The sequence below is a fragment of the Mauremys mutica genome, chromosome 9 (genome assembly GCF_020497125.1).
Source record: "Mauremys mutica isolate MM-2020 ecotype Southern chromosome 9, ASM2049712v1, whole genome shotgun sequence".
Classification (NCBI taxonomy): domain Eukaryota; kingdom Metazoa; phylum Chordata; order Testudines; family Geoemydidae; genus Mauremys; species Mauremys mutica.
Genome location: NC_059080.1, coordinates 76369517 through 76390996, shown reverse-complemented (window position 1 = coordinate 76390996; position 21480 = coordinate 76369517). Strand labels below are relative to the sequence as shown.

The 21480-nt window shown below is 40.3% G+C and overlaps 1 long non-coding RNA gene across 1 annotated transcript; it reads left to right on the top strand.

Annotated features, from left to right (window-relative positions):
* The first annotated feature begins 287 nt into the window (after window positions 1-287).
* LOC123377734 lies at window positions 288-21143 on the top strand. Its single transcript, XR_006582294.1, has 3 exons — window positions 288-465; window positions 1493-1623; window positions 19976-21143. It is a non-coding gene; the product is annotated as an uncharacterized LOC123377734 (long non-coding RNA).
* The last annotated feature ends 337 nt before the right edge of the window (window positions 21144-21480 follow it).

The window sequence follows — 21480 nt, the reverse complement described above, 5'->3', positions numbered from 1 at the left end:
TACTCTCCCTACTTGCAAACATATATAAAGCATGTCTTCATGCCCAATCACAGCTGTTGGGGTTACGGTACATTTTTTAAATTAATAAAAGCTTGCTGGAAGATGGCCAAATTTAAAATGGTGGGGGGAGATATCTTTGATTCTACACCCAAAAAAATGAGGCTATTTCTAAATATGTAGCATAGTCACATTATATTAGGTGATTGGGAGAAACCTACCAAGGAATTCAGGCAGTGAAGTCATGGAGACAGAAGCTACAGATATTTGGCAGTTGGAACCAGTTGGAGGTCATTAAGAAGTAACAATAAGCTCCACCCACAACCCAAGCTTTGACCACTTGTGAAGCTGAATAAAATGCCAGACTGCGACAGAATTCACAGTAGACTGTGCAGAGCTTCATAATGAATGTTTGTCTCTTTTTTTGCCTGCTTTGATCAGCAGTGAAATAGTTAACAAAACTGACATGTAAGTTGTCTTTGTTAGGCTTTGAAGTTAACACACCCCAGTGGGACGAGTGACAGCCGTTCATACTTCTCTCAGGACTGTTATTTCAGGCTGTCTGCACATTCCGGATGTTGACCATTGCATCAGTTGCAGTTGGCTCATATTTTTAACGTTTTCTTCACTAACATCAGGCTCAGTTAATTTTTTAATGAAAATTGAGATTCTGGAGCAGAAGATGGCAACCACCGGGGAAAAATTCCAGACTCAGTGTGATAGGGTCCAATCCAAGGGTGAGAACTGGTGTATAAGAAGCTACCTATCCATCCTAGTTTCGTTAGGCTCTGTGATGGTATTTTTTTAAGATTAACCTTTTGTTCTGTCAGCTAAACAAAAACCTAGGTTTATTCCTAACTAGTAACTGAACTTTGTGAATAGCATTTATTCAATGTCTATTTGAATTCTTGTAAAACTCTCAAGTTTTGTGCTGGCTTAAAATCTCCCACAGACGTTCACAGTATCACCAGAGTCAGGGTTGTTAGAATGCTACTGTAATTTGTTTATTTCAAAGTTGCACTGTGAGAAGGAACTTTTGGGCTCACATTGTGCTGCTTGGACTTAAGGTGTTATTTTGCAGCAAATAGAGGCTTTTGTCACCTAGTGCCCAAAAAAGTGTGAGCATTATTACTATTACCAATTTTAAGAAACTCTCCTTCAGCTAGAGTGGACAGGGACTACTTTTAGACCTGAAGCTTCCTGGTTCAAGTCCCAGCGGGGGCACATTCTTCACAAAGTAAAATGCACTCAGCCCATTAAGGGAACTGATTTAATACTACTATATGGATCACTAGTGTTCTGAGAGAAGAGTCACAAAATACTTCCCAGGCTTTCTTGTCTATTACTATATGCCTTTTGTATCCTGCACCTGTACTTAAAGGACTAGCTGAAAGATACTCCCTAATTAATGGTATCGGTTTGTGTCCTGCAAGGGGATATGTAAAATATTGTCATATGGTAAATCCTACAACCATCCCCTCACAATCCTCTACAGGTGAGGAGGGCACCGTACACAACTGAACTGGTTTCTGTGAGCTGGGGCAAAGGATTCACCCACACATGGCCCTGCAGTGGTTCCCCTGGGAGTTGATGGAGTTACTCTGGATTTACGTCAGTGCAACTAAGGTAATAATCTGCCTGAGTCTTTTTTCCATTAGGTAGAAACCTGTTGTCTCTGGAAATTGACTTTTTAGCAATATGTGAAGGCCAAGTCTATAACAGGGTTCAAAAAAGAACTAGATGAGTTCATGGAGGATAGGTCCATCAATGGCTATTAGCCAGGGTGGACAGGGATGCTGTCCCTAGCCTCTGTTTGCCAGAAGCTGGGAATGGGAGACAGGGGATGGATCCCTTGGTGATTACCTGTTCTGTTCATTCCCTCTGGGGCACCTGGCATTGGCCACTGTCAGAAGACAGGATACTGGGCTAGATGTACCTTTGGTCTGACCCAGTATGGCCGTTCTTATCTTGTTATGCCTTGACCGTGGGCTTACAAGATAAAACTGAGTCTGGCCTGTCCTCTTTTTTCTCTCAATTTACTTAGATATGGATGATACAACAATACTTACTAGAAATGGATGATGCAAGAATAAACACTAGCAAAAGGATAGAAGACATTTATGAATAATGATAACAGGCACATCAAGCTACCCAAATATTTAATCAAAATAAGCAGGCAAAAAGTCAGTCAATCAAACAAACAAAAATCCAAACCAACAGCAAACCAACACAAAGATACATATTCAACCACAGGAAAGATAATATCAAAGCAGGTGTTCAATTTCTCATCCATTTTCTGTAAGTTCTGTAAGATTCCGTATTTCATGAAATAATGAGCACTTTAGCAGCATTGCTGTACATGTTCAATGTAAGATTATTAATGAGTACAAGCACACTTTTTAAAGTTGTCATTGATATTGAAAAATATCCTTACATAAGATGAAGGTCCTGTTATCGACTGTTTACTCCACTCTGCATGCAAATGTTGCTCGTGCACATCTTCATCGTGGAAGCACTGACATGTAGAGACATCCAGGCAGATTGAGCCCAATAACAGGGGACGGAGGAAACAGCTGAGCCTGGGAGGAGGAGGAGGAATACAGGGGAGATGTCTCAGGATGGCTGGGGACAGCGGGGAAGGGGATTGTGTGGCAGGGGAGAGCAGCTCTATTCCTCTAGAAAAGACTTCCACCATCTATTACTGCAATTCAACCCCAAAATGTTCAAATGGGTTGGAGATTTGGTGGAGATTCTCCCATTCCTATTGGACAACTTTGGTAAAAATGGGTGTGAAAAACATAGTATCTTCTTTGTAATAATACACAGTATTATGAAATGGTTGTAGAGCTCAGGACACAAATTGAGCTTTTAGATTAGCTGTCAGCAATGTCATATCCATGTTAATAGTGCCTTCTAGATGCCTGGGGCAGACAATTTTCTTATTTTTATTCACAAATTCCATTTAATAACAGCAATAAGTCACTCCAGACAGTGCATTTCTAAGGGATTTTTGCACTTCTCAGGTGGTTAAAGTCACTTGACCTTCGGCCTCATGCCTTAAACACTCCCTAAGAGATGTGCTAAATTGCCCAGAAATGCACTGCCTGTCATGTCTTGTTGCTTAATTAAGGGCCAGCCTAGATGGCCTATAAGGACTGCCCTAAAGTAATTACTAATTGGTCTTCTACTCAAGGAAAATGAATACATTCTGCAGCAGCCACACTGTCACATGGCATTTACTCAAATTCATATTCCTCCAATAGAGAAGAAAGAGCACAGGAAGAGCTAACTGAGCACATAAACATCTTCCAAGCAGCTAAGAAGTATTCCACTATTTGTTATTCAGTATGGACAGTAGATAGTTGTAGGGCTGTAAAAATCTTTGATACCATAAAAAGCAAAGAGAATCATGTTTTGGCTTTCAAAGTTTGCAGAGTAGTTCCAAGTAGTATTTAGAATTCCAAATAGTATTTAGAAACTCCTCGGTTTCTGCTGGACTTACCTGTTTAGAAAGATGTTGTGAAAAAGCTCTGACTTTTGTTACAAACTTGTGATCCAGCCATCTCTGAGAATAACTATCCACTAGCAAAATAAATACAAATTAAAGATTGCAAAAATCTAGAGTAAATAGCAGTATTAAGTATTGTTATATTCAGTTTTTGGAGGAGTTAGTTTGAAATATCTCATTTCCAAGATAAATCAAAAGTGTTTTCTTCCAGCTATTACTGAGCAATCTGACTCACAGATTAATTGAGACAGACTTTACTCAGTTTTGCTGAATCCTCTACATAAAGTCATATAGACCACAAAGGAGGGGAAATGTGTACAGTAAAACACAGGAGCCAGGAATAATGTGCTTAAATTACAAACTTATATTAATAAAAATAGAAATCAAAGACTTTCTAACATTTAAGCTTTCCCTTTTGTGAGACAATAAAGATACTTTCTGTCCACATTAGAAATCATAAAACATTCATATGAGGAAAGATTTTGAACACTAAACATTATGAAAATAGTGTCCTCAGAAAATGTAAGGACTGACTATTATTTGTTAGCATTATGTCCCTTTGGACAGGAGTATTTATACTGAGAGAGGCAGTATATTGATTTCCCAACCTACCTGTAAATCAATGACCACAGACCACCTTAAATAATCTGGTGATTTAACAACTGTCCCTGAAATACTTTCTGTTGGAGGCACAGGGTGAAACCCTGGCCTCATTGAAGCGAATGGGAGTTTTGCCTATGACTTCAGCGGATCCAGGATGTCAAGCGTAATATCTAGGAATGATATAAAACTATATGAAAATCCAGGGCCCCTTCTGCTACAAGGAAAAATACATGTGAATAGGCCAAGTCTTATGTTATATTGGGAAGAGAGATGGATAGGCTCAACACTCAAAATGCTCAACCCAATCCACCTCTCTTCTCTCCATTTTAAACTATATATATCATCTGAAGCTCTTTGGCTCATTTGTTAGTCAAAATAATTGTTAATATGCTGTGGTCAAATTCTGGTCCCATTGTGGTCACTGGCAAGCCTCCCATTGACGTCCATGGGGCCAGGATTTCACCTCTGGTTTGTAGACTATTTTAGAGGCATACTTCAAGCTTACGCAAGTCAGTGTAACTGAAGCATTCTTCTAAATAGAATTCCTTTGTTTCTGTATGTTTCTTTGTGACATTGTATGTTAAACATTTCAAAAACAAATTATGATTCATGTGTAAAGGAAGCCCATGTTGAAGGAAGAGAAATGCCTTGTAGTGATGACTGGGAAGCAGAAGGTCTGAGGTCTCTTTTTGAATATTACTGTCACTGTAACAGACACTCAAATTGCATGATGATGAGGTCCATACAAGTAACTAGGCACATAAATAGAGATAGTATCTATCTTATTTATCAGGAGTCTATTATTCTGTTATCCAAATACCACTTTTTTCCAACTTTTAAAATAGGGATTTACCTTCTCACCTTTGAAAAGTGAAAAATGATCGGAAACTGCTAAATAAGTGCAAATCATTATTAATTAGTATTATTATATAGTAGTCTGCTAATATTTGATGCGATCAGTATAGTGCTAATAATTTACATACTTTTCCTGGTATTTTTCAATGAAAGATGCTATGTGCCAAACCACGATACCTTCAAACACAGGGTTGCACAACAAGTCACAGTTAGAGAGCTAAGAGGAGACTGTCTGGCTCTCACCAAAGGATGTCCTGGGGATTTAAAAGTATATTCACAGTGTTTTCCAACAGCCAACGTCTACTTTTGTCCCATTTCTGGAGTTGACACAACATCAGTACAAGCTGTTGGCTGTTAACAATATGTGTAATAATTGTTCAGTCCAAAGTAACATTATGATACAGCATTTTTTTACAGGATTTCTCATGGTAGCAGTATAAGAGGTGGACTAATGAGACTGTGTATTTCCAGGATTTTTCAGAACAAATCAAACTTTTGGCATCTCATCTATAGTATCATGTTAAAATCATCTTAAACACAACTCAATATTCAGGCTTTGTTCCTGGCATTTTATGGAAATATACATCTTTAAAAATGAGGAGCTGGTATACTGATATTTCAGATTCCTGGATGTGACTAGGTTCTTCCAGCTGAAAATGCAGTTGTCATCATGTTCTGCAGTGATTTTGTGTGTTTATATAACATTTTTCTCTGTTCACATGTGGGTTTTATATCCTCTTCATCTTGGTATAGCATTTAGACTTATGTGGAATTTAGAAGATCTGAACTAAATGTAGCTAAAAGGAACGTTTGGATGAACTCTTTGGGATTTGTTCAGATCTGTTAAAGTAATGGGGGAAAGCACAAAAGGATAAAGAAAAGAAAGGCCTTAATCTTTGTTCCATGAGTGATAAAGCAGCATCACATGGGTGAAAATTGGCCTGACCTTCAACCACATGATGCTGCTTCTGCCTCAGCCACTCTTTCTTTGCTCTGATTAAGTGAAGATAGCCTCTTTCTCTGCAAGGAAAAGTCAAAGAACAAAAAGAAAAAAATCCTGTCTTAACTATAAAAGGTTTATTTTTTTAATCACAGTTGGGCTCATACAAGCCAGTTTCTAATCTTGTTTTTTAAAGTAAAAAAGTGTCTTTTTAGAATTTCTTTGGCTCAATTTCTTTAACGCCCCTGAACCTTAGGGTCTAGATCTTAACTTGCTTCCCTTGGATGTGCTTTTTTGCTCATCCTCACTTTTACGCGATAGCTTTTTTACTTCAATGGGTTGTTCTCCAAAGGATTGCCCCTTAGGGAATGGAAAAACTGGAGGGAGGGAGAGGAAAAGCACTACTCAGCTGGCTTAAATGGCATGTGTAGTATATCTATTGGCAGGGTATTGCCAATGTTCTGAGGAAACTTTGAGTGCAGTTATATCTCAGCTTTTACCACTGGATGCCATATACCAACTGATACATGGTATTAAGTATCAGGCTATCCATGTTCGTGTAGACAAGAGATCTTTACTGTGACATTACTGTCAAACAACCCCTTGTGTGACTAATATTTTTTACAGCATGATATTTACAATTTGACAAGGATATAATAATTCATTCTTCAAGATACTATGAGAGAAAGTATTGTCTTCAAAGTATGTTTCAAAATGGCCCACTAAAATTTCTCAGTGAGTATAATTTTTTTGTTAAATAGTTGCAACTGTAATTTTGATTGGATGCTGACCTACTCAAAATCAGATTCAAAATAATAATATAAAAGACTTCAAATCAACTGTTTTGAAGAGAACCATGAAATCTGGCTGAGATCCAGTGAACTATTGGCTAAGTCCACTGGATAGTTTGAATTTCCACTGGTCATTTTTTCCCTCAGACTGCTGGAGCTAAGAATATATGATACTGTGAAACATAATGGAATGTTAGTGTCATGTGTAATGTCTGTTCTTGCATTACATATATGAGCTAGGGAATGAGAAAAGACAGCTCCAACTTACCTACAGCATGCTGGCTTCATAGATCTTTTAGAGACCCAGAAAGTCTTACATATGACTTGCTCATTTTTAAAAGTGTCAAAAGACTGAATAGAACATTTATATTAGTTTCAGATCTTGAAATCAGAAACACTGCAACCAGTGCATACTGTTTAAATCCAGTGCTACCAACCAAGGCCAATGAATTAGCATTAGAAATGGCAGTTTCCATTTCACTGTATTTTAAAAATTGTGAAACAACTTTAATTTATGGGAATGCCCATGTAGAACTTATTATGCAAAATAATATAGCTTCTTAGCTGGGATAAATAAGCATGTTGAAAAGAACAACCCTTCTTGCTCTTTGGCAGTGGTACTTTTAAATTAAATGCAAGCTCAAGATTATCAGAAAAATCAACCTGCATTTTTTCTGGCCTGTCAGAGGCATTTGTCAGCATGGATGTGTCTATGAATATGGATCTCAGCATGAGCTGAGGGTATACTCAGCATGGCTAGCCCATGCTGCTGCTCGCCACAGCCCATGCTACCCTATCTACACTATTGTTTTTAATGTGCTAGCTCAATGAAAGCTACTGTGAGTCTGTCTATGGGAGCTGGGAATCATACCCACACAGCCTAAGTGTCTAGATCCAATTAGAAAGACAATTTCAAACCATGGCCTTTATTTGTGCTCACACAATCCCTTGCATGTGCAATTTTTGCACATTATTCCTGGCACACGCCAATGGTAGAACTTATATGTGTAAGAACCCATTGTGCACAGAAAAAAGAACACAATGAGCCAGATCCCCAGTTAATGTAAATCATCTTCAGTGAAGTTATACTAATTAGCACCAGGTGAGGATCTGGCCCAATGTTTTTTCCTATGTGAACTCATTTGTGTGCACAGGGAATAATGCACTAAAATTAAAGAGGACAATGATCAATTGTTTTCCATGTTCACAAAGGATAGGACAAGAAGTAATCAGATGAGTTTGCAACAAGAGAGATTTAGTTCAGATAGGAAAAAACTTTCTAACTATAAGGATAGTTAAGCACTGGAATAGGTTATCGAGGGAGGGTATGGAATCCTGTCATTGAAGGTTTTTTAAAACAGGCTGGACAAATACCTGTCAGGGATGGTCTAGTTATACTCAAGTCTGCCTCAGGGGTGTGGGTGAGGCATGGACTAGATAACCTTTTGAAGTCCCTTCCAGCCATACCTTTCTATTATTGTATGCTTCTGTGAACATTTTGTGTGAGTGAATTGTGCATGCAAAGATGTTTAGAAGGAAGATGGGTTATCGCCTTTGAAAATTTGGCCCTTAATGATTTTGAGCCAAATTCTGGCTGGCACGCAACTTGAAAAAGGTACAACATCCATACAAATGAGCACACTAAAAATGGTGAAAATCTCATTGTGTGCGTCTTATGGCTAAATATATATATATATATATATATATATATATATATATATATATGTATGTATAAATCTTAGAAATAAAAATATTTATAGTGAATTATCACTGGGCCAAATTCTTCTCTGTGCTGCATTCATGCAAACTTGTTTTTAACTAGAGTATTTAACAAACTAAATGTTTTCAATGTCATGGCTTGAATCATTATTTCGTTGATGAGAGTACAACATTTATGATGGCACATAAAACACTGACATAGCAGCTTGTGTCACACATCAGGATGTTGATGATGTGTCAAACCGATGCGGTTTAAAAAGATGGAATGTACTGAAACCAGCAATGGAAAAAAAAACACTTTTCCTTTAAGCCACTATAAACACTTTCTAATACGTTTTTGGCTGAATTACCTGGTGCTCCCAAAGGAGCTATGTACTACAGCTATGCTTTGCCATAACCGCATTGAAGCTCTCTTTGGACAAACAGTGCATCGCCCCTGTAGGTAAATGTGCAGGTATCAAGCTACCCAGCCCACATCTGCTAGTTAACAGGCACCTCCTTTTCTAATTTTGATTTTTTCTGCTAATTAGTCAGTAAGGTGGACTAGTGCTTTTGTTTATTTGAAAAACATTTGAAACAGCCATCATATTTTATTGAAAATACACTGTTCTGCACATTATTTCATAGGGATTTTTCAGTACATGGCAGCTGCATTAGCACTGACTTGAAAGGATCCATTATGGTCTACTGATTCAAAATGTTTGAAGTGCTTAGTTAGAGTGAATTGATAATACAATGTCCATACCATAATATGCATATTGTGTATGACAAAAGCCGAATCATTTATAATCCCCATTTAGAATAAAAGCATAAATACCTACTATATTCAGCAGATCCTAATTGCTATATCAGTATATAGTTAAACAACACTTAACATGATTATGTGAGAAACCAGAATGGCTTGAGATACGGTTACATATCTCGTATAACTAATGCATGATTTATAACTTTACTTGAATGATATTTTTGTTTATTCCCTGATCATTATTATTTTGTAATTTCTGTTGAAATGCAATCTGGGAAATTCACAGGGAACAAGCTGAGTCTGAATGACATTAGGAGGCACATAAGTAAAAATGTAGGCAAACGCATATCTTTTTCTCCAGTGTGATATGTGTTAGTGATGGAGAGTCACCAGATCCTTAATACAGGGTCAGTTTCTGATATTCTTACTCATGATAATTGTCCTTTACCTCTTGAATAGACCTGTGAAAATCAGTAGGAACCACTTTAGGAATAACATATTCAATGGAAGGGTATCAGAAACTGGCCTTTGATCATTTTCTGGCTGTATTGTTGCTTCACAAATTTAATGCCACTCAGACATTCTTTATGGTCCATAAAAGCTTTGTTACATATTCTTTCACCATCCTTTATATTCGTGCTTCTTTCATTAGGAAAAAATATCCCAAGACAATGGCTGAGCTTTGGGAGGCACAAAGGAAGAGAGTCTGACATTACCACTAGTCTTGGGTGGTGTTGGGTGCTGCATTACCATATATCTATCCTGTCTGTCCTTCTAACAGTTCCACTTGCAAGAGAATCTCATTGGTTTTAATTTTCTTTGCTGATATCATTGTAGTGAGGGAATATAAATATCAGCCCTTTTTTGGTTAGGCTGCTGTAACTGGTGTTTCACATACAATACACTATGTATTCTTTTTTTCATCTGCAAAGCCTAAAGATATTGCTCATTATGTTTTGTGTGCCAGGATGGATCAGAATTATTCCCAGAAGGATATCTATTTAAACTGGCAAAGACGAATGATTGACATCAAACATAAGTACTTTTGTCAAGGCTAAGGCATACTATTAGTTGGAAAAACTACTCTAATGAACAGTGTCCACATTTACCAGATGTTCTATCCAAGATATGCCAAATGTTTTAAAACTTTGCTTTATCCTAATGCCAGTTGCCTGAAATGGAACAAGTTAGGCTACAAAAAATATGGTTGTATACAAATTTGATCCTAAAGTTCAAACAATGTAAATACTTCCAAGCAGAAACCTGGCCTCTGGGCTATATGCAGGAAAAAATGGACTATTGTCTCTTGCTCAAACATCATGCCTTGTGCAGTTGTACCATCTCATTGCAATAGAAAGCAGAATTAGGAGGCGCTCAGTTTAAATTTAGGCACTGCCTTAATTGGATAGAGCAGGGGTCGGCAACCTTTCAGAAGCGGTGGGCCGAGTCTTCATTTATTCACTCTAATTTAAGGTTTCGCGTGCCAGTAATACATTTTAATGTTTTTAGAAGGTCTCTTTCTATAAGTCTATAATATATAACTAAACTATTGTTGTATGTAAAGTAAATATGGTTTTTAAAATGTTTAAGAAGCTTCATTTAAAATTAAATTAAAATGCAGAGCCCCCCGGACCGGTGGCCAGGACCCAGGCAGTGTTAGTGCCACTGAAAATCAGCCTTTGGCACGTGTGCTATAGGTTGCCTACCCCTGGGATAGAGAATAACCAGTGCCATGAAGCTATTCTGTTTTTTCTTTGAGTGCTGGATGATGTCCCATTGAAGTCAATGAGTATAGGACCAATACCACAACTTAGTTTGGGTGTATGGACTCCATCCACCTTTTCCACCCACCAATAGCAGGGCTTTTCCTACCCCAGATACATACCACAGTAGTGGTATAAGCACATCTATTTTTCTAGTGTTTAAAAAGATGCATTACCCAGAATATCAAATTCAGGTTAGAATTTTCTTACATAGGGCTGGATTCTTTCCTTGGATGCACACCACATATCTCCTGTTGGGACTGATATGTGTGCATTCAACAGTGGAATATGTCCCTTAATTTTCTGTGATTGTTTGTTTCCTTGAATTATCCAGGGAGCAAATAATGCTGTTTGCAAAATGCACAAAACTGTGGTAACAAATGTAGTACATTTTTTATATCATTTTTCACAGGAATCTGTAAAATAAGTAGATGAAATGACTCTGAGCCCTAACAACATTTTTCTGATCTGATTTGTATTAATCTTCAAACTTACAGATTTCAGATTCTTATTCACATGCCTTGGTGAAAACTAGCTCATTAAAATCTTTATGCTTTATTTTGCAGCATTTATTTACAGTGATTACTTCAACAAATTGTCCATCAAAAACTAAAACAAAGAGCCAGATCTTGGTCTTCACATGTACTCTTTGCATGGTTCCAGCTGCACAAAGCAGTCACAAAACTAGTTTAAGAGATCACTCAACCATTCGCCTGGCATAAGGGAATTTCCAGGTGGTATAGGTTCAATGTTGTGTCACTGTCTCCTGTCTCACTCGACTATGATGTAGTTGTACATGTCTAGAAGCATTACGTATGATTCACGATAATGTTGTCCATGTGATCAATCTAGTGGAAAGAATTATTAAGTGGACAACGGAAAAATTGCTTCCCTGGAGCCAAATTCTTGACTTCTATTTGAGTAGCATGACACAGGGTTTTCTCCCAGGTATTCTTGCTATTAGCTATGGAGCACCAGCTGCCTATGGCTGTACTAACATCCAGGACTCCTGCACTTGCCCCGTGCAAGCGGTTTGAGCTAGTATATCCATAATTGTTTGGAATCACTGGCCATGACCTTGAACTTCCCCAGCTATTCCCTCTGCATTAGATCTGCATCACCTGACCCCCCACACAGCAGAACCATTCTGCTTACAGCCCTCCATGCCCATAGGATGATTGGGTTTCATGTTCTTCCATAAATCCTTTCACGGAATTACCCTGTGCACACTTTCAGAATTGAACACCAGTGTTTTCAGAGTGGAATTAAATTAAACCCCTCAGAGTTTATTAACATGTATGCCAATATTAAAATCAGCCCAGATAGATATGTATGTTGATCAGATCTAGTTATGCATGAACTTAATTTACACAAGCAGATTTACATTATTTAATGGCATTATTTAAATTAAGTTGGCTATTTGATATCTTTTTATGTTTGCTTGTTTTAAGACAGATTTCTATTCATTGGCTTTATCGCTAATATGAAAAATTAATGGAGCTCTTATTAAGGTTAAAAGCACCTCAGAGAAGCCATCATTCTTTAGCTTTTCTTTTATTATTATTACTGTAATTTCTGACAAAGTTGTATTGTTATCCCTGGCAGAATAAGAACTCTATTTTGCCTACCAGCAGGTTGCTCTTCTGCTCCTATTTGCACAGCAGCATTACAGCACTTCGGGCATAGGTGGTGTGACAGGTTGGATCACAGAAACCCCCCTGGGAACTGCCAACGGATGTGCCAAGACTACTTCTACCCCTGCTTTCCTGCCATGGCAGCTTGGGACTTCAGGGCCCTGCCTGGTTTGAGCCAGACCTGCTAGACTGCTGCAAACCCATACCCAGGTCTGAACCACGTTCCCTAACAGCTGTAGGCTTATTTGAAAGCAGCTTAAGAAGTGTTCCTGTCTTTAACACTCACATGCCCAACTCCCAATGGAGTTCAAACCCCAAATAAATCCATTTTACCCTGTAAAAAGCTTATACAGGGTAAACTCATAAATTATTCACCCTCTATAACACTGATAGAGAGATATGCACAGCTGTTTGCCACCCCCCCCAGGTATTAATACATACTCTGGGTTAATTAATAAGTAAAAAGTGATTTTATTAAATACAGAAAGTAGGATTTAAGTGGTTCCAAGTAATAGCAGACAGAACTGTTGTGTATTTGGTTGTCATGGTTTTTGCTGCTATGGCAACTGAGTTAGAGTATTATGGTCTGTAAATAAAATGGAGGTTTTGGTTAGCTGTCTGCTCTCTGGCCTCAAGTGATTGCTTCCTACTCCGGCTGCCCCAAGGATATAACACTGGCGACGAGGATGGGATCCTGGTGCTGCTCCAGTAACAGAAGGAAGTAGAAGTCAAGGTAAAGACCAAACAAAGAAAAAAAGCTGCTTCTTTGCACTGACTGTGAAAGTGAAACTAAAAATCATGGCTACTCTGACCAGGCCCCTGGAGCCTTTTGATGAGAATATAGAGCAGTGGCATGTGTATACTGAGCGTTTTGAGCTTTTTTTTATTGCAAATGACATTACAGAAGCGAAGAAGGTGCCAATATTCTTAAGTGTTGTAGGGGCTAAAACCTACTCCCTGCTACACAGCTTACTACACCCTGTTAAGCCAGCAACTAAATCTTACAGTGACATTGTGGAAATCCTGGGGTCCCATTTTTCCCCAAAACCACTGGTAATTGCTGAAAGATATAGGTTCCACAAAAGAGACCAAAAGGAAGATGAAACAGTTGTACAATTTGTAGCCATTCTAAAGAAGCTAGCAGAACACTGTGAATTTAAAGAAATGTTAAATGATGCCCTGCGTGACAGGTTAGTGTGTGGCCTGTACAGTGAAGCTATACGGAAGCGCCTACTGACAGAGGCTCAGCTTACCTTACAGAAGGCTGTTGATATTGCTGTCTCCATGGAACTGGCTACAAGGGAGGCACAATACATCGGTGCACCCCCTAGGGTGCAAAAAGTGTCACAAGAACCGACCCACAAAACTGTGCAGAGTCAAGAATGTTACCGCTGTGGTAAGCCAGGACACCAGGCATCAGAATGCTGGTGTAAGGACCTGGTGTGTCGACACTGTGGCAAAAAGGGACACATTGAGTGTGCCTGTAAACAAAAGAAAAAGAGGCCTGTGGTCTGGCCGACAAAAAGAGGAACCTTGCATACTCTAGAGCAGACCCAGGATGATCAAGGAGACACCTCATCACAAGAGGAAGTGCCACTGCATGTTTTGTCTTTGGTAGCGGGCTCACATGAATACTGGGTAACCCCCTTATTGGAGGGCAAACCTATACGCATGGAACTGGACACCGGTGCAGCTGTCTCGCTGGTCTCTGAGACTGTGTATAAAGAAAAGCTACAGCATCTTCCGCTTAAGGCAACAAAAACTGTTCTGAAGACGTATACGGGAGAAGCTGTGCCCATGGTGGGCACTATTGATGTTAAGGTGGAGCTCAATGGACAGGCCGCTAGATTGCCACTGTTTGTGGTGAGAGGTAACTACCCAGCCTTAATGGGTAGGTCTTGGCTTGGGAAGATTCAACTGAACTGGGCAGAAGTGCACCGGATGACTAAAGAAGAAACCAGACTAACCCCTATACTAAGGAAATATGCTGCTGTTTTTGGAGATGATTTGGGAAGTATGAAGGGAATCACTGTGACATTGAACATTAAACCTGGCAGTCCACCAAAATATCTGAAAGCCCGAACTGTGCCATATGCCATCAGGCCAAAGGTTGAAGCAGACCTGGAGCGCCTGGTCACCAATGGAGTCCTAATACCAGTTACCCATAGCTCATGGGCCACTCCTATCGTTCCAATAGTGAAGAAAGATGGCTCTCTCCGGATTTGCGGGGATTTTAAAGTCACTGTCAACCCAGTGTTGTGTGCAGAGCAATACCCGCTTCCCCGCATCGATGACCTCTTCGCAGGCCTGGCTGGGGGACAAAAGTTCAGTAAGATTGATCTGAGTCAAGCATATTTACAGATGCACGTCGATGAAAAGTCCCAAGAGCTGTTGACTATTGTGACTCATAAGGGGCTTTATCGATACTGTCGCCTACCCTTCGGAATAACATCGGCTCCCGCCCTGTTCCAGAGAGCTATGGACCAGATCTTGTGTGGCTTGTCAGGAGTTCAGTGCTATCTGGATGACATCCTGGTCACTGGAAGAAATGAAGAGGATCACTTAAAGAATTTAGAGGCTACCCTACAAAGATTGGAAGAGTATGGCCTACGAGTTCGCAAAGACAAGTGTGAATTCTTCAAGCCCTCTGTTGAATATTTGGGACACATCATCAATTCTGCAGGTCTTCATAAGGCCCCTGCAAAAGTTAAAGCTATTGTGGAGGCTCCCCCACCTCGAAATGTAAGCCAGCTGCGCTCATTTCTAGGACTACTGAACTATTATGGAAAGTTCATCTCACAGTTAGCCACACTGCTAAAACCACTTCATGAGCTCCTTGGGCAGAACAAGGCCTGGAAGTGGACTGAAGCCTGTGATGTTGCATTTAACAAAGCTAAGGATGCATTGCTAAATTCTGAAGTTCTAACGCACTTTGATCCATCCTTACCCCTGCAATTGGCCTGCGATGCCTCCCTTTATGGAGTGGGAGCAGTCGTGTTACACATTATGCCTTCGGGAGAAGAGAGACCTATTGCTTTTGCTTCACGCACTCTAAGCAAAGCAGAAACTAACTACGCCCAAATCGAACGTGAGGCATTAGGAATTGTTTTTGGAATTCGGAAGTTTCATCAGTACCTCTTTGGGCGAAAGTTTACTCTTCTTACAGACCATCGACCTCTGACGTCAATTTTTGGACCCTACACAGGCATTCCCCCATTAGCTGCTAGTCGTATGCAACGTTGGGCATTGTTACTTTCAGCACATACATATGAAATCAAATATCGGAAATCCACTCTGCACGGCAATGCAGATGGCCTCTCGAGGTTGCCTTTGCCGGTCAAACATCAAGATAGTGCCCAAAAGGAAATCTTTTACTTTGAACAGGTAGAGAATACACCCATCACTGCTACTCAGATAAAGAAGGCAACTCGCGTTGACCCAGTATTGTCCCAAGTTATGGACCTGGTGATGCATGGAAAATCTCGACAAACCTCTCCGGTCTCATCCGACCTTGTTCCCTACATGTCCAAACGGATGGAGTTATCGGTCCAATCTGGTTGTTTGTTGTGGGGGAGACGTGTCATTATTCCACCACCGCTGAGATCACAGATGTTAGAACAGCTACATTCCGGTCACTGTGGAATAGTGCGCATGAAGGAAATTGCACGAAGCTATTTTTGGTGGCCTGGATTGGACAGCGCTATTGAAGAGAAGGCAAAAGCTTGTATGTCATGTCAGGGTGTGAGGAATGCACCCCAGTGGGCACCCCTACACCCATGGGACTGGCCTGAAAACCCATGGCAACGTATTCATGTTGACTTTGCTGGCCCCCTTGAAGGCAGCATGTTCTTGGTGGCAATAGATGCCCATTCTAAATGGCCAGAAGTCTCTATAATGCAGTCCACTTCTGCAGAGAGTACTATCCAAAAACTACGAGGACTCTTTAGTCGTTTTGGTCTGCCAGAACAACTTGTGAGCGACAACGGACCGCAGTTCGTTTCTCAGGAGTTTCAAAATTTTATGAAGGCAAATGGGATACACCACATCACGTCAGCACCATATCATCCGTCCACCAACGGATTAGCTGAAAGATTTGTGCAGACAATGAAAAACGCTTTGAAATCAGCAAGGGGACAACACTCCATTCAAAAGCGTCTGGATATCTTCTTACTTTCCTACAGAAACACCCCTCATGCTATGACCCAGGCATCCCCAGCCTTTCTAATGTTGGGACAACAGCTGCGCACTTGCTTTGATCTGCTGAAACCTTCTGAACCCAGACAAACTGTGCAACATCAGCAGCAATATCAAGTCATCAGACGGGCACCCAGAGCAAAAGACCGAACCTTTAGCCCGGGACAGCCAGTTTTGGCTCGGAATTATACTTCCAGAGCTAAATGGGTCCCGGCCACAGTCATCACTCAAACAGGACCTGTTTCCTACACAGTCCGGACTGCAGAGAATGTTACCTGGCGGCGACATGTAGATCAGCTGTTGCCAGGTCATGCCAGTCCTCAGGACCCATCTGCAGTTGAGGGGTCTGACTTCACCTCTTCTGGTGAGGCACCGAATCACGAATCACCTGTTCCTGACTGTTCTCCTCCATTACTGCCGGCGGCTGAGATACCCCTTTGCCCAGCACAAACTGATACCATCTCCTCACCCGTTCGTGCTGCGGACCCTGAGCCCCTAGTGCTTTCGGGTGCAATAACACCAGAAGTTCGCCGTAATCCACCTAGAGACAGAAGGCCTCCTCATCGGCTGGATCTCTAGCTAGGGCGAACCCACGGTTATGGGGCAAAATAATCCCCAGGGTTTAGCCGGGAATGGAGGCAGTCTACCCTCCTTCTCTAGTCTAGTGTGTGTTTTTTTTTTATTTAGGGGATGTTCTTATTAGGGGGGGAGGAATATGTTGTGTATTTGGTTGTCATGGTTTTTGCTGCTATGGCAACTGAGTTAGAGTATTATGGTCTGTAAATAAAATGGAGGTTTTGGTTAGCTGTCTGCTCTCTGGCCTCAAGTGATTGCTTCCTACTCCGGCTGCCCCAAGGATATAACAAGAACAAAGTGAATTACCAAGAAAATAAAATAGAACATGCAAGTCTATGTCTAATACAGTAAGAAAACTGAATACTGATTAAAACCTCACCCTCAGAAGAATTCCAGTAAGCTTCCTTTTACAGACTAGTCTCCTTCTAGTCTGGGTCCAGCAATCACTCACACCCCCTGTAGTTACTGTCTTTTGTTCCAGTTTCTTTCAGGTATCCTTGGGGGTGGAGAGGCTATCTCTTTAGCCAGCTGAAGACAAAATGAAGGGGTCTCCCACGGGCTTAAATAGACTTTCTCTTGTGGGTGGAGACCCCCTCCTCTCTCCTGTGCAAAGTCCAGCTCTAAGATGGAGTTTTGGAGTCACCTGGTTAAGTCACATGTCCATGCATGACTCAGTTCTTACAGGCAGCAGCCGTTGTTCACATGCTACCTTGGATGTCCTCATGTAGACTTCTTATGTGGATTGGAGCCTTTCAAGATCCATTGCCTATTAAGTGCTTCTTGATTGAGCACTTAATTTGCAAATTCCTTTCTAAAGAAGCTGACCAAATGTCTTACTAAGGCTATTTAAAATCAAACCAGTATACAGCCAATATTCATAACTTTGAATACAATAATGACACATGCATACAAATAGGATGAATATATTCAGTAGATCATAACCTTGACATAGATATGTTACATGGCATACGTAGCATAAAACATATTCCAGTTAGATCATATATACATTCATAAGCATTACGTATGAAGCCTTATGGGGTGCAACGTCACAGGTGGCTAGTTTCCCTCACACTGCAGCTCACGAAAGCTCATGCTAAAATAAATTTATTAGTCTTTAAGGTGCCACAAGTACTCCTGTTCTTTTTGCGGATACAGACTAACACGGCTGCTACTCTGAAACTTCCTTTAGGGTTAATCTGTGGCTCTGAGAGAGAGTTTCAAAGCTGCTCCACTCCAGGGCAAATTCTGTGGCGCAATTCCTCCCCCAGCTTCATGGCATGCAGAAGTGCTGCAATTGTACCATCTCTATGGATGGTGCATCCTGGTCTGACAGCACACCTGTGCAAGCTATGTCCCCACCTCCTCCCTACCATTGCAGTTGTTCCTAGCCCTTGTGTGAGAGATGACTGAAATACTGGGTCCTCCTGCTTCCCTGAGTCCTATGCACTCATGGGAACCATCCCACTTCCATAAGTCATTGAAATGGGTGGGGTGCTATTTCCCTTCGCAGGCCCGATCTTTCAGACCTAACTATGGCAATATCCTGTTGACTAACAGCAGTTTTTCCTGAATAAGGACAACAGAATCAGGCCCATTGATGATACATGTGGGGAACAGACTGCCCCATATGGATGCCTGGAATAACACCCTAAAATCTGATGATGCATAAAGTGAGATTTGAAAAAAGATGAGTAGTGAGAAAAATATCCTTTATATTCCAACACCTTAGATCTTCTGAGACTATTTCATATAATGTTTGCTAAGCAATAAACCTCCTCAGAGATCCACACACTCTCTTTGGCTAATATCATTTAGAGGCAATTCCTTGGAAAAGTAAGAATAGGAGATCCTTTCACAGCTGTATCAACAATTTCCTCTCTCTAACATACACACACACAAAGCAAGCAGCTGACATGGCATGTCAAGCATGACATATTTGGCCATGAAAGCAAAGTATAAGCCACACTGCCCAGTAGCATAGACTTGGAACAATGCCATTGAAAAGTTGCTCTGTAAACTGATGCTACCTTACTATTTGGATTCTATGAAAGCTTTCTGGGACTTAATAGCACACCAGAATGATCACATTCCTGGTAGATATTTCTGTTCTTGATACATGAGAGCCATGCATGAGTTGAAAAGAGCAAATGAACATCAGGTTTACATCACCGCTGATATGTGGATGATTGATCACCCATTAAATCATATATAGTACTAGTCACACCACATTGCATAGTGGTAAAGAGAGATGTGTGATTTTTCTACATGTTTAAAGAATATGTTGGAATCTGTATTATAAATATTGTTGCAGATTACAGAACCAAAGAAAGTGGGTTGGTTGAGGATACTGTTATGCCATCTTTACATCATCCAACCATTGGATCACTGAGGGTTAGTACAGTACCTGGCACAACTTAGGGACACCTCAAGACTGCTCTAAATTATACCACTTAGTAATGGTTCCCAAAGGGCTGTTATGTGCAGGGATTGCTGGAATGTAAGGTACTCTGGCTATACCAACAGCCCACCACTTTCACTGAGAGGCTGGTGTAAAGCTCTGTTTTCCAACCCTTTTTATCTCTAGAACAGCACAAAGGGGTCTGATTAAGGGCCTGACTCTAACCTCATATGTTTTATATTTAATTTCTAGGTAGCTTTAGTGGTGGATTGATGGACCTGGAGACTGAAGTTTCAGTATAACCCAGACCAAATACCAACCTGATTTCCTCCCTTCATCCTTATCAATATTCCACAGTCCTGTTCTAGAGGTGCTGGACCTGATTCTCTGCTCACTTATGCTGATTCTGCATGTGGGGTGACTCTATTGACTACACAGGAGATAGTCCTGATTTACACTTGTAAATTAAGGTGGGACTGGGTCCTCCCCTAAAACTTAGTATGAAGTCATAGTTCAGGCTCCTATTCTGTCTTTCACCTTCCAACTCAAGTAGCCAGCACCAAATCTAGTCAAATTTTGAGAAGCCCTCCTAAAGTGCACCCAAAATATGTCATGAGCATGCAACACTTTCATGTGTTGGTGCAAAATAGGTAACTTCATGCATAAAACAGGAGTGTGAGTATCTGTTTTCTGAATTTCTCTGTCATGCGGCTAACTCTCTTTCTTGCTGGTTTTTCTGCCACGTTTTCTTTGGAAGCATGTGAAAGCTTCTTATTGAACCCTGAGGATCAACACGTTGTATGAGCAGGGACAGAGGAGATCTGCGCAGCTATAAAACTTGCAAACTCTGCAAGAACCCTTCTGAAGGCTCAGGAAAAGGGCAACCCAGCTCCAGGAAAATAGAGCAGGAGGACTGCACTGAGATTGGCATAAGCCGCTTAACAAGACTGAGCCAAGAAAATAATATAGACTTTGGTTATTTTCCCAGGAGCTCTTCAGAAGGCAGTGATTTTTTGACAAATTGTGCAAGTCCTAGAGATGGGTCTATTGTTGTCAGGGCATTTTTCTATTACCATTTTATACAGCTTCACAACTCTTCCTATCTTAGCAATTCTAACAATAAAAAATCATCAGATTTTCTTTTGCTATTTTAAATGGCTATTGTTCTACTGTATTTAATCATTAAGGAACCAGAAGGGACATATTTTAGTGAAAAATGTTCATTCGACCCTCTAGAAACAGCAACTTGAAGCTTTATAACAGGCTATCCAAACTGTTTGGACAGAAATAAAGCAGCGTGTTTGAAGCACATGTTCATCTTGGATTGTTTATGTTTATGGCCTAAGTTCTTTGCAGTGCATTGTTATTTATGACAACCGAATGTATAATATTTTTGATTCAACACTACTTTAGTTCTACAGCAGCTAACTGAAATCCATGGGAATAAAAAATTCAAAACTGAAGTGATTTGGCTGATTTAATTTAGGAGGTGGATTCCAGCAATCCTATTAGTATGAAAGTAGAAGGGAGGAGGAGAAAGGGTAAAGAACAGATGAAGCAGGTAACTAAGGGTTACAAATTAAAAATGTCTAAGAAATCTGGGAAAGAATCTCGTTGATGGCATGGGATATATAAGAAATTTCAGAAAGTCACTGAAGCCATGGGAAGACACTCCAGGAATCTGACCAAACAAAAAGGCAAGAATTTTGCATGCAGACAGCTTTTCCTAGTGAACTTACAGGAAAACATTGACACTT